This window comes from Papio anubis, chromosome 1 (genome assembly GCF_008728515.1).
Source record: "Papio anubis isolate 15944 chromosome 1, Panubis1.0, whole genome shotgun sequence".
Classification (NCBI taxonomy): Eukaryota; Metazoa; Chordata; class Mammalia; order Primates; family Cercopithecidae; genus Papio; species Papio anubis.
The window spans coordinates 214,417,201-214,429,938 of NC_044976.1; the positions used below are offsets into that span (position 1 = coordinate 214,417,201).

At 40.9% G+C, this 12,738-nt stretch overlaps 2 pseudogenes across 1 annotated transcript; both read left to right on the forward strand.

Moving 5' to 3' along the window:
* Positions 1-10,297: 10,297 nt before the first annotated feature.
* On the forward strand, positions 10,298-10,397 carry LOC116272027 (annotated as a pseudogene).
* Positions 10,398-10,969: 572 nt separating this feature from the next.
* LOC101018395 lies at positions 10,970-12,385 on the forward strand (annotated as a pseudogene). Its single transcript, XR_641315.4, has one exon. The product of XR_641315.4 is annotated as an ATP synthase subunit f, mitochondrial pseudogene (transcript).
* The last annotated feature ends 353 nt before the right edge of the window (positions 12,386-12,738 follow it).

The window sequence follows — 12,738 nt, forward strand, 5'->3', positions numbered from 1 at the left end:
AAACCAATGTTCATGACAGCATTACTCACAATAGCCAAGAGGTGGTTGCAACCCAAATGTCCATCAAGGAATGAATAGATAAACAAAATTTGGTATGTATACATGATGGAATACTATGCAGCCTTAAAAAGGAAGAAAATCCTGTCACAGTCTATAACACAGAAGAACCTTGGGGACAAATACTGTAGATTCCATCTATATGAGGTTCCTGGAGGAGTCAAGCTCATAAAAACAGAAAGTGGAATGGTGGTTACCTGTAGCTATGGGAAGGGAAAAGGAGAGCTGTTGGTTAATGGGTATTGAGTTTCAGTTCTGCAAGGTGAAAGAGTTCTGGAGTTCTGTTTCACAACAAGAGCGAAACTCCGTCTCAAACAAAAGCATGGTTAAGATTTTAAAAATAGTCCAGTGAAACATACAATGATCCTTTCGGTTATCCATCACCCAGCTCCCACAGTCAACAGTTCAAGGTCATGATCTGCGATTATTTTAGGCAAAATCTATGTAGAGGTAGGGATAGACTGATGGCTTTTTTCAGTCATTATGCTGGTAACTTAACCTCGAATCCTAATCTTTTTGTAACCTAATTTCTTCCTTCTTCTTCTTTTTTTTTTCTTTTTAGACAGCGTCTTGCTATGTCGCCCAGGCTGGAATGCAGTGGCCTGATCTCCACTCACTGCAACCTCTGACTCCCGAGTTCAAAAGATTCTCATGCCTCAGCCTCCTGAGTAGCTGGGACTACAGGTGCCTGCCACCACACCCGGCTAATTTTTTGTATTTTTAGTAGAGATGGGGTTTCACCCTGTTGGCCAGGATGATCTTGAACTCCTGACCTTGTGATCACCTGCCTCGGCCTCCCAATGCATTGGGATTACAGGTGTGAGCCACTGTGCCCGGCCACAACTCACCTGGCTAATTTTTGTATTTTTATTTTATTTTATTTTATTTTATTTTATTTTATTTTATTTTATTTTTGAGACTGAGTCTTGCTCTGTCACCCAGGCTGCAGTGCAGTGGTGCCATCTCAGCTCACTGCAACCTCCACCTCCCGGGTTCAAGAGATTCTTATGCCTCAGCCTCCTGAGTAGCTGGGATTACAGGTGCCCACCACCATGCTTGGCCAATTTTTGTATTTTTAGTAGAGACCAGATCTCACCATGTTGGCCAGGCTGGTCTCAAACTCCTGACCTTAGGTGATCCGCCTGCCTTGGCCTCCCGAAGTGCTAGGATTACAGGATTACAGGCCTGGCCCCTTTTTGTAACCTAATTTCTGAAGTGACATCATACTCAAGGGAAGGGAGTTACATAAGGTTGGGAATCTCAGTAGGAGAAGATCATCGAGGGCTACCTCAGAGGTTGTGCACTACACTATTGGACTATTATATGAAAGTTGTAGCTTTATAGCACTTATGCTTAGCATGTTCTTTACCATAACTTCTATTAGGTCCTTTGAGTAACCATTTAATTAGGTATTGGTCTTTCCGTTTTATAGCTGAGTGTATTATGTAATTTGTTCAAGTTCACAGAACAATAATCATAATTAGAACTCACACATCTTAAATTACTGTGTTCTATTTTGCAGGATATGTTTTTATGACTATTACATGAAAATCATATTATTTAACATCAAAGTGCTCTATGGCACTGTATCAACAATGGGTTTTAGAGAAATTTTCTTTTTGCATTGTTACTTGTAAATGTACTCTTCTTTGTATGTCACAATTGGTATGTTTGAATCAGAATGTACATATCACATTTGGCTGTTACAATATCTCAAGTTTCTTTTGATTTTGAGTCCTCTTCTTCCAACTCATTTAATTTTTTTTTTATTTTTAATTTTTGTGGGTATATATTACGTGTATATATTCATAGGGTCCTACTTATTTTAAAAATGTCATTGTCTTATGGAAGATACTGGTTTAGTTGATGTATAAAATACCTCACATCCTAGATTTGCTTGTTTGCTCCCTCCTGGTGTCATTTAACTTGTTCCTCCTTTACATTCTCCACCATTTTCTGTGAATGAAAGCTTTAGAAGCTTGATTAGATTCAGCTTCAATTTCTTTGGCAAGAATAGTTCGTAGGTAGTATAGACGTTAGTATAGAACTCTCTACAAAATGCAAGCAATGTTGGATTAGTTCAGGAAGTATTTGGAATCTCTCTCAAAAACTCACAATAATAGAGAATAAAAATAGCCCTAGTGTCCAGTCACTAGCTTCAACTTTCTTCTCCTCCTTGCTAATGTTAGCCAGCATAGATTACCTATTTTTGTCATTGTCCAAGCAGATATAATAAGCCAAGAACCTCGCTGAATATACAATGTGCCCTAAAGAACAAGTAGATACGTATCTTTCTTGTTTTTTTTTTTTAATCACAAGCGACAGAAACAAATTGTGCCTAACCTTAAAAGTACTATATTAAAAGGTTGTAAGACGGATTTACGCTTCCACCACTCGTATTCAACATAGTACTGGAAATCCTAGCAAGAGAAATCAGGCAAGAGAAAGGAATAAAAGGCATCCAAATTGGAAAAGAAGTCAAATTGTCCCTCTTTGCAGATGACATGCTTATATTTAGAAAAATCTATACGGTATCAGACTCCTCATACAAAGAAAAAAAAAAAAAAGAAAAACCTAGACTCCACCACAAAACTCTTAGAACTAGTAGACAAATTAATTAAGTATCAGGATACAAAAATCAGTAGTGTTTCTATACACCAATGAAGTACTGGCTGAAATAGAAATCAAGAAGGCAATTCCATTTACACTAACTACGTACACACAAAAACCCTACAAACAAATTTAACCAAGAAGGTGAAAGCTCTCTACAGGGAAAACTACAAAACACTGATGAAAGAAATTGACGAGGACATGAACAAAAGGAAAGACATCCTATGCTCATGGATTGGAAGAATTAATATTGTTAAAATGGCCAAACTACCCAAAGCAATCTACAGCTTAATGAATCTACCAAAATACCAGTGACATTCTCCACAGAAAGAAAAACAACCCCAAAATTCATATGAAACCAAAAAGGAGCCTGAATAGCCAAAGCAATCTTGAGCAAAAAGAACAAAGCTGGAGACATTACACTATCTGACTTCTAAACATATTACAAGGCTACAATAACCCAAACAGCATTGTACTGGTATAAAAACAGACACATAGACCAATGGAACAGAATAGAGAACCCAGAAATAAATCCACATATTTATAGTCAACTAATTTATGACAAAGGTGCCAATAACATACACTGAGGAAAGGACACCCTCTTCAATAAATGGTGCTGGGAAAACTGAACAGCCATAGGCAAAAGAATGAAAGTAGACCTCTGTCTCTCACCGTATACAACAATCAACTCAAGATGGAATAAAGACTTAAATGTAAGGCCCAAAACTATAGAACTACTAGAAGAAAACATACAGGAAACACTCCAGGACATTGGTCTAGGCAAATATTTTGTGGCTAAGACCTCAAAAGCAGAGGCAGCTAAAACAAAAATAGACAAATGGGACTATATTAAACTCAAAGGCTTTTGCACAGCACAGAAAACAATCAACAGAATGAAGAGATAACCTGTTGAATGGAATAAAATATTTATAAACTATTCATCTGACAAGAGACTAATATGCAGAATATACAAGAAACTCAACTTAACAGTGAAAAATCTGGCCAGGTGCGATGGCACATACCTGTAATCCCAGAATTTTGGGAGGCCAAAGCAGGCAGATCACCTGAGGTTGGGAGTTCGAGACCAGCCTGGCCAACATGGTGAAACCCCATCTCTACTAAAAATACAAAAATTAGCCTGGCATGGTGGTGGCACGCGCCTATAGTCCCAGCCACTCAGGAGGTTGAGGCACAAGAATCGCTTGAACTCGGGAGGCAGAGGTTGCAGTGAACTAAGATCATGCACTCCAGCCTGGGTGACAGCCTGGGTGACAGAGCGAGGCTTTGTGTCAAAATAAAATAAAGATATGATCAGCACAACACAAATATCCTTATTAATTCATTAATTTGTTCAATAGTTATTTATAAGTCCTACCATATTATACTCACTGCTCTGGTCTCAAGCATTAATAAGACATTGATCAGAACAGGGCCAAGGACAGAGCCCTATTGCACCTACTCCCAGAAATATGTTGGCTGCTAATGAGCTCTTTAGAGAACATGAGAACATGGTTATTTTACCTATTATCACTTCACCTAACTTATTTTCCTCTAGCATCCCTGACTCCATTTTGTTCAGGAACATGTCCTCAGGCTTTCGGCACATGCCTTGATGAAGTGAGATCCACACTGTCAAGCATCCCACCTTTTTCCAGACTAGTAGATTCTGTGTTTCTAACAACATTATGGACCAGGATGTGGGTTTGAACTAGATGTACATCCCAGCTTTGCACTTCTTGCTGTGAACCTGTGGCAAGTCACTTCAATTCTCAGAGCCTCAGGTTCCTCATCTCCAAAGAGGGCAACAAACCCAATCTTGCAAGGTTGTTATGAGAATTAGACATAATATACTTAAAATGTCTGGTACATACTACTTTTTTTTTCCTTTTATTTCAGGTCAGCCTTTGGGAGCACAGATAGCACATACTACTTTTTGAACTTGCATGTAAAAAAAATTAGAAAAGCAAGATTGATTTCCAGTCAGGGGAAATTAGATTTTTTTCAATTCCTATATAAATTCATGAGAAGCTTTAATTCAAGAATTTGCAAATCAGATAAATAGTATATACAAAAATGATTATCACATATTAAGACTATTTTATTATCTTTAATTTCAATGAAACTTGTTTTCTATTTATTTAAAATATACAACATACGGTCATTGTAGTTACATATAATGATAGCTTACTATCATTGTTGCACTAATATGCAACAGAAGACTTTCCCAAGGCTCAGTGAAAACTAAGCAAATTTTATTTTCTCTGTGCTTCATATGTAAAATAAACACCTGTACAGGATTCTGGAATGATGCTATGCTATGCTATTTTTGTTGTTGTTGTTGTTATTCTAAAAGGTAGTAACAAGACCCTGCTCGAAGAACTTAAATATTTGCATCTGGTTTTTAAAAAGTTGAGAGAAATAAAAAGTTGACAACTATATCTAGAGAGGGATATCAGGTGGGGGGGGGGGAAGAAGGGAGGCAGGCTGCCTTTTTACTATATAGCTGTTGTACTTTTTAATTTTGTACCATGCGCATATATTATTATTATTTATTTTTTATTTTTTGAGACAGTCTCGTTCTGTCACCCAGGCTAGAGTGCAGTGGTGCAATCTTGGCTCACTGCAACCTCTGCCTCTCGGGTTCAAGCAATTCTCCTGCCTCAGCCTCCCGAGTAGCTGGGATTACAGGCGCCTGCCATCACGCTCAACTAAGTTTCATATTTTTAGTAGAGACAGGGTTTCACCATATTGGTCAGTCTGGTCTCGAACTCCTGACCTTGTGACCCGCCCACCTTGGCCTCCCAAAGTGCTGGGATTACAGGTGTGAGCCACTGATTGAAAAAAATAGTTAATCTTTTTAAGTAGTGAAAAAATAATTTTAAACAACACTATCCTTTTCACTGAGTTTACTTCTATAAATCTGAAAGCCTTAAATACAAAGAAGGCAAACGAAATTCCCTGAAAAGTCCCATTCAAGTCTGATAATATATGGATTAAGTCAGTTAAATGAACCACATTAAAATAGATTTACTTAATAACAATTTCTAATCTCTGCCTGCTGGATATTCAAATGAAAACTAAACTGTTTCTACAAAGATGCCCAATTCATTGCAAATATTTTACCAAGAACACCAAAATTTTAAACACGGACACTTTTAAGATACAATGAACAAGATAGTAAGCTAGATTGATTGATTGATTGATTGATTGATTGGTTTTGAGAAAGAGTCTTGCCCTGTTGCACAGGCTGGAGTGCAGCGGCGCAGCCTCGGCTCACTGCTACCTCTGCCACCTGGGTTCAGGTGATTCTCCTGCCTCTGCCTCCTGAATAGCTGGGATTACAGGTGCCCACTACCACACCCAGCTAATTTTTGTATTTTTAGTAGAGATGGGGTTTCACCAAGTTGGCCAGGGTGGTCTTGAACTCCTGACCTCAGGTGATCTGCCTGCCTTGGCCTCCCAAAGTGCTGAGATTACAGGCGTGAGCCACCATGCCTGGCCGGTAAGCTAGATTTAGATATTAAAATTCCAAATCTATTTTTTCAGAATAGTTTTTTCAGAATATAGGGTAACTGTATAAGCTTTGTGATTGTATATTTGATTGTTGCTGACAAAATTGTATATGAACAATCAACAATTTACATAAACCTTGACTATCTATTTAAGGCAAACAAAACAAGAGTTTTCTAGACAAGATTGTGCACGAGAGAGATGTTAAAAATTTCAGCTGGGCACAGTGGGTCATGCCTATATAATGCCAACACTTTGGGAGGCTGAGGTGGGAGGATCACGTGAGGCCAGCAATTTGAGACCAACTTGGGCAACACAGGGAGACCCTGTCTCTACTAAAAATACAAAAATTAGCCAGGCATGGTGGCACGCACCTGTACTCCTAGTTACTCAGGAGGCTGAGGCAAGAGGACCGCTTGAGCCCAGGAGTTTGATGTTGCAGTTTGCTATAATTGTGCCACTATACTCCAGCTTGAGTGATAGAGTGAGCCCTTGTCTAAAAAGAAAAAAAAAGCGACCCTCCCATCTCAGTCCCCTAAGTAGCTGGGACTGCAGGTGTGTGCCACCACATCTGGCTAATTTTTGGTATTTTTAGTAGAGACAGGGTTTTGCCATGTTGCCCAAGCTGGTCTTGAACTCGGGCTCAAACAATCTGTCTGCTCCAGCCTGCAAAATTGTTGGCATTATAGGCGTAAGCCACTGCACACCAGCCAGGAGACATAGATTATCAATAGACACTCAATGGATGATGGCTCAGAATTTCTTTCCACTTTGGGCCAGGTGCGGTGGCTCACACTTATAATCCCAGCACTTTGGGAGGCCGAGGTGGGCGGATCACCTGAGGTTAGGAGTTTGAGACCAGCCTGACCAGCATGGAGAAACCCCATCTCTATTAAAAATACAAAATTAGCTGGGCATGGTGGCACATGCCTGTAATCCCAGCTACTTGGGAGGCTGAGGCAGGAGAATTGCTTGAACTCAGGAGGTGGAGGTTGTGGTGAGCTGAGATCACACCATTGCACTCCAGCCTGGGTGACAGAGCGAGACTCTGTCTCGAAAAAAAAACAAAAATTAATTGGGTGTGGTGGTGCACACCTGTAACCCCAGCTACTTGGGGGCTGAGGCGGGAGAATTGCTTAAACCTGGGAGGTGGAGGTTGCAGTGAGCTGAGATCACACCATTGCACTCCAGCCTAGACAACAGAGTGAGACTCTGTCTCAAAAAAAAAAAAAAAAAAAAGAATTTCTTTTCACTTTGTTCCGTTAACCAGAAGAAAATGATTTATTTCTTGTCATAGTCATAGAAAACAATTTGCTTTTAAACTACATATGAAAGGCCTGGCATGGTGGCTCAGGCCTGTAATCCCAGCACATTGAGAAGCTGAGGTGGGTGGATCGCTTGAGCCTAGGGGTTTGAGACCAGCCTGGACAACATAGTGAGTCCTCATCCTACAAAAAATAGACATAAAGTTAGGTGGGTGTGGTGGAATGAGCCTGTAGTCCCAGCTACACGGGAGGCTGAGGTGGGAGGGTCACTTGAGTGTGGGAGATACAGGCTGCAGTGAGCCATGATTGTGCCACTGCACTCCAGCCTGGGTGACAGAGTGAGACCCTGTCTTAAAAAGGAAAGAAGAAAGAAAGAAAGAGAGAAAGAAAGAGAAACAAAGAAGAAAGAAAGAAACAGAGAAAGAGAGAAAGAAAGACTAGAAAGGGAGGAAGGGAGGAGAAGGAAGGAAGGAAGGAGAGAAAGGGAGGAAGGGAGAAGGAAAGAAGGAAGGAAGGAGGGAAGGAAGGAAGGAAAAGAAAGAGAAAAGAAAACAGAAATAAGCTACATATGAGATTTGATGCTAAGCAAATATAGTTGTGTTCAGAGAAAACTTTCCTCAACTTACCCGGTGCAATGGTATTACCTCCCTTGTGAAATTCCTGGCACTGTAGTAGGTTCCCAGCCAATATAAGACCGCCTCCTCCTTCCACATCAACCTCAGTAGCCAAGGTTTCCTAACTCCTGCCTTTAAACTGAAGAAATTGTATCAATGTCTCCTAATGTAACAGTTCCATAGCAGGCAGTAAAGAAAACCAAACTTAAAGAGCCACTTGAGCAGAGGAGGTAGACCAAACCTGTTGTATTGGTTGGCATTCAGGGAAAACTCAAAGTCACAAGGCATCACCTCAAGACCGTTCAGAAAAGCTCCTTGGGCCTTTGATCCGGAAAGCACGCAGCTGGTCTCCTAGAGAGCGCTGTAGGGATTCTGAAATCATCACACGTGGTTTTAACCCAGCCCCAGCTGGATGTAGATACAAGAACCAAGAATTTGCCCTGTAGGTGTATGACGAGTTGCTTCTTCATAAGTTGTGCAGAGACCCAGCAGGCAAAGACACACCTGTTCAAAGCTAATATTCTGTTAAACAATAACCAGGGATTACTCATGAAGTTCCTCCAGATGTCTGAAGACTCCCAGAGGCGAAAGGCCCCAACTGAAAGGCCTGGCAGTTGTTCAAAAGTCACACTGGATGACTGCAGCTTCCAGCTGCTCAAATGGAAACTGCCCAGGTCAAAGAGTTGTAGTGTAGTGCAGCAGTGTAGTGACGCTTTAACTACATATTACTTTAACCTGCATCTTCCAGACTCTTCCCTTTTTTTTTTTTTTCTTTTCCAGGACATGGAAAAAACTCAGAATAATAATAAAAAAAAGAATAGCAGTAACTCCTTGTTCCTGTGTTGCTGCTTGTGCCGGACCCTGTAGAACTGCATAATATGCTACATCAACTCCGTCAACATTTCTTCATAACAATCTGCAAGGAAGTATTATTGTTCTTATTTTACAAATGAAAAAGCTGAGACTCAGAGAGGTGGGGTAACTTGCTGAAGTTCACGTAGCTAACAAGTGGCAAAGATAGGATCTGAATTCGGGATGGATTGGCGTGAATACCGCCAATCTTTGCACTCAGTACACAGCTTCATACTTACATGCAGGGTTACAAAGTGCTTGATAAGGCAAGGAATCTCTACCAACACAGGATTGTTTTGAGGATTAACTAAGAAAACATAAATAAGCACACAGCCTGTTGCCTGATATACATTAGGAACTCAGTAAATGCTGATTTTGTTTTAAAATCATACATTCTGGAAAATGTGCCATGGAACGGGACAGGCCCACGGTGGTTTTTCCATAGAGAGTTTCTATAGAGTGGGTTCTGGGGACAACTATTATATATTTTAAAATAGCAGCGCTCACATGCTCCATAGTAAATCAGTTGGCCAAGTTAAAAATAGATTCTAAACATAGCAGGAGCAGAAATTCAATCTAAGATACTAAGTCATGGAAAGCAGTTGACAGTGGTTGCAACAGAGAAAAGGAAGTGCAGGCACACACTGATTCTACGTGTGGGTAAAATTCTCCAACCTCCATTTCAGGTTTGTTCTATTCTCCATAGCAGAAAACACACACACAACACATATATATGCATGTATGCATATATATATGCATGCAAATAAACTAAGATGACACATTCTATTTATCTGCAATAGCACCATTTACAAACCTATTAATTTTGAGGTTTTGGTACTTATTAGCACATACTAGATACACTACAACAATAAATGGTTCCTTAACATTTTTAGGTGTAAGAGAGAGGATGGTTAATGTTTACAATATTTGGGGTGCAGATACACAGATGGCTAGACCGGTAGATAACTAGAAAGGACGGGGACAGAAGCCGTATCCCCTCTGTGCCCAGTCAGTTTACAGCGGCAGCCTTAGAAAGCTGGGTTAATGCTACCATTCTGTCACTTGAAACCCCGGGAGCTGGTATGCCAGATAAAACTCCAATCACTGTGCCAAGGACTCAGGAAAAGGCATGGAGCTTAGGTTCTCCCTCAGCCTCCTACTTTTAAACTGTTGTTTAGAGCACACAATTACTCTTCTCTCAGTTGCTAGGGTGGGTACTTCAGCTGTGGGTGTGACTATTTAGGGAGGAAGCCATGAAATGTATATCCTTAAATCACATAATCTTATTCCATGTATGTCAAGAAGAGAATGACTGAGGGATGTGTATTATAAACTGGAGCAATGGCACATCACATCAAATAAACCTTTCTGTAAGATACTAACATAAAAGCAGATCCATTATACATATAAAAGAAGAATGATACAGAGCAGATCAGCATGGTCCCTGAGCAAGGATGACACGTGAATTCATGAAGCATTCCATATTTTTAAAAACACCAAAACAGGCTGGGCGCAGTGGCTCACGCTTTTAATCCCAGCACTTTGGGAGGCCGAGGTGGGCGGATCACTTCAGGTCAGGAGTTCGAGACCAGCCTGGCTAACATGGCGAAACCCCATCTCTACTAAAAATACAAAAAATTAGCCGGGCGTGGTGGCAAGTAACTAATCCTAGTTACTCTGGAGGCTGAGGTGGGAGAATTGCTGGAACCCAGGGGGTGGAGTTTGCAGTGAGCTAAGATCGTGCTACTGCACTCCAGCCTGGGAAACAGAGTAAGATTCCATCTCAAACAAACAAACAAACAAAAAACACCAAAACAGGCCGGGGGCGGTGGCTCACGCCTGTAATCCCAGCACTTTGGGAGGCTGAGGCAGGTGAATCATCTAAGGTCAGGAGTTCAAGACCATCCTGGCCAACATGGTGAAATCCCGTCTCTACTAAAAATACAAAAAATTAGCCAGGTATGGTGGCACATGCCTGTAATCCTAGCTCTTCAGGAGGGTGAGGCAGGAGAATTGCTTGAACCCGGGAATGAGAGATTGCAGTGAGCTGAGATGGCGCCACTGTACTCCAGCCTGGTGGACAAAGCGAGACTGACTCTGTCTCAAAACAAAACAAAACACAAAAATAACAACAACAACAAAAAAAAAACATAGAGAAAGACTTATGACACAACTGATAATTTAGGATCAATATTTTCTCCTTTTTAAAAAGAAAAAAAAGCTTGAAATATATTTGTAAAACACCGTGTGAAATAAAATAATTGAGGATAAAAACACAGGAGAGTGGTTAGCAGTGTAGGTTTTGGAGTCAGGCTACTTGTGTTTGGTCTATACTAACTGTGGGTCTTTGGACAGGAAGTCTCACTTCTCCAGGTCATGGTGCCCTAAAATGTCATAGTATACAATTCATAGAGTCATTGTGACTCTTAAAGTCCTATATGCTAGCTATGATCCTAGCACATAGAATTCTAAACATTAGCTATTACCATTTTCTAAAAGTAACAGAGGCAACAGATGACTAAATACTTGAGATAAGCGGATTACTGTAATTGAGGACTGATTTTCCTAGGAGCTAAGAAAAAAAAAAAAGGTTTTACTTTCTGACAAAGAAACAGTCAGCATACATCAATGAAGACTGCCCAAACTTAAACAGGAGATTAGTAAAGGAATCTTTGAATACAGGACATTGCATCAAATAGCAGGTATCGCAATGACAGCTTTGCATACCACAGAAATAATTGTTTACGTGTGGTGCCTTCTGTCCACTCTCTAAAAGAACTGAGGGGTAGAGCACTACATTATAACTTATGTAGCGGAACTGAGACATATGCTCCAAATTCTTTGCCTTCTGACTTCTTATGGTTAGGACACTTTTTCCGTGAAAACTGAACATATGAAACTTGCAAATGACTGATATCTTAAGTGTATGTTTGGCAGAAGTGGATCATGCTTTATTCATAATTAAGTTACCTAAATTTTGGGCTCAGGAAGTATTTGTTTCAGACATTGAAAAAAGGTATATGGAGGCACAGCGGACACCAGGACTCCAAGATGGCATCAGTCGTACCAGTGAAGGACAAGAAACTTCTGGAGGTCAAACTGGGGGAGCTGCCAAGCTGGATCTTGATGCGGGACTTTAGCCCTAGGGGCATTCTCGGAGCATTTCGAAGAGGTTACTACCGGTACTACAACAAGTACGTTAACGTGAGGAAGGGGAGCATCTCGGGGATTACCATGGTGCTGGCATGCTACGTGCTCTTTAACTACTGCATTTCCTACAAGCATCTCAAGCACGAGCGGCTCCACAAATACCACTGAAGAGGACACGCTCTGCACCATCCCCCGACCCCATGACCTTGGCCCGAGCCCCTCCGTGAGGAACACAATCTCAATCGTTGCTGAATCCTTTCATGTCCTAATGGGAATTAACCTCCAAATAAAAGATGACTGGTATGTGTAAAAAAAAAAAAAAAAAAAGAAAAGAAAAAAGGTATATGGCTTATAAGGATGAATAAGACGCATTATTCTTTCTGCACTTATATGGTCCACATGGGGATTAAAGAAAGACCACATGCTGGTCAGGCACAGTGGCTCACGCCTGTAATCTCAGCACTTTGAGAGGCAGAGATGGGTGGATCATCTGAGGTTAGGAGTTTGAAAGCAGCCTTACCAACATGGAGAAACCCCATCTTTACTAATAATACAAAAAGTAGCTGGGTGTGGTGGCGCACGCCTGTAATCCCAGCTACCGGGAGGCTGAGGCTGAGAATGGCTTGAACCCGGGAGGCGGAGGTTGCAGTGAGTCAAGATTGTGCCATTGCACTCCAGCC